The sequence below is a fragment of the Propithecus coquereli genome, unplaced genomic scaffold, assembly GCF_000956105.1.
Source record: "Propithecus coquereli isolate 6110/MARCELLA unplaced genomic scaffold, Pcoq_1.0 Scaffold24, whole genome shotgun sequence".
NCBI lineage: Eukaryota > Metazoa > Chordata > Mammalia > Primates > Indriidae > Propithecus > Propithecus coquereli.
Window position 1 is genome coordinate 9,692,786 of NW_012147952.1, and position 1,270 is coordinate 9,694,055.

Here is a 1,270-nt window from a genome sequence, read left to right on the forward strand (position 1 = left end):
TTTTTGTTTTTATAGATGGTATATTTCAAGAATTTCATCCGTTGCTGACTTTTTTCTAAACATAACTTTTCATCTTTATCTCATCTTAAATTTTATCTTTAGGGATTACTATTTTGTGAATATATTTTTTTAGATCTTTTTCTGCTCTCTTCCTCCTCTTCCTTCTTTACTTCCTTCTTTATTTTAGAATCCTCCTTCTCATCCTCTACCTCTATGGCATTATTCAGGGCATATATTTACTTTTGTATTCCTTCCACTTGAGTTTTTGGTTTCTGAAAGGATTTTTTCTTTTATTTATTTTCTGCTGACATCTATGAGCTTCTTTTTCAAATCTACTTTTAGTCCAATCATCACAATTCTAAATTGTTCTGCTTCTGATTTATGTTCTTCTTTCACAGCATATATAATTGTTTTAATTTCTTTTAGCTCCTTTTAAAATATGAGACTGTAGTTGTCCTGTGTTTTACAGGCATTACATTCTGATAAGCTTTTATTATTTATAGAGATAATCTTTTATTGGCATACTATTTTTATTATAATAAATTGTAACCTTATGCTGCTCATTTAAGATAAGTTTTCCTGTGCTCTTAAGAAAGAGATTGGGCCAGAATAGCTTCCCTAGGGTTCAACAGAATTCCAAGGTTGCCTTTTCTGTTGTTAGACCTACTTCTTTGAATTTTACCTTTATTTTTCCCTTCTTCCTCTTTCATCTGGACCTTCACTTTTAATTGTCTTTAGTTTCTCCTCTCTCTTAATTTGAAATCTATTCCCAGCAGTTTTTCCTCAGCAGGACTGTGTTCAAAAGTGGCTTTGATTATTCACAGGTGTTCGTTTGGCTCAGACACACTGATAGTCATGAGGCCTCCTTGTACCCTGACATCGGATCCTGCAATGCCTCCTCTCAACTTAGAATGCTGTTTTCATGTTGGCTGACCAGACTTTCCACACAGAGTGCCCCTCCTTATGGAAGCAAGTACCTTTGGAAATTCTGGGTTTTCTGGCTCTCAGGGCTGATAGAAGTCCCTTTGCCTTTCTTCCTTCTGCTTCTTCCGACTGTTGCTGATACCACACAGGTCTTGTGGCAGCCATATGTCTGCTTATATTTTGAAGTTTGCAGAAAGATCACCTTTTAACCTACTTGTATTATAGATCCCGTGTGCAGGTTTGTGCTTTGCCATCTTAGTTGATATGTTGCTTTTACGGATTGAATCAGAGAAATTCAAAGAAGATGCCACTGCCATTGGTTTGTTTCCTCTTGCCTATGAATACA